We start from the raw sequence: 207 nt of genomic DNA, 5'->3' as shown, positions 1-207 counted from the left end.
CCTGCTTTGTCCTTGTATGACAAGGGTGTGGGGGGGAGCGGGCACCACCCTCCCAGTTTGCCCAGTAACCCTGGGAGACTGGTTTATTCCCCGCCCCTGGATGGGGTCCCTTGGCCCCTCAGGGCTGGAGGGGCTTGCAGGGGCACCAGGCAGGCACAGTGGCACGGGTCCCGTGCCTGGCACTGGGGCCCACGCTGGCGCGGCGCA

Source organism: Cariama cristata, unplaced genomic scaffold, assembly GCF_000690535.1.
Source record: "Cariama cristata isolate BGI_N322 unplaced genomic scaffold, ASM69053v1 scaffold31195, whole genome shotgun sequence".
NCBI classification, from domain to species: Eukaryota; Metazoa; Chordata; class Aves; order Cariamiformes; family Cariamidae; genus Cariama; species Cariama cristata.
This window is presented reverse-complemented; position numbering follows the sequence as displayed.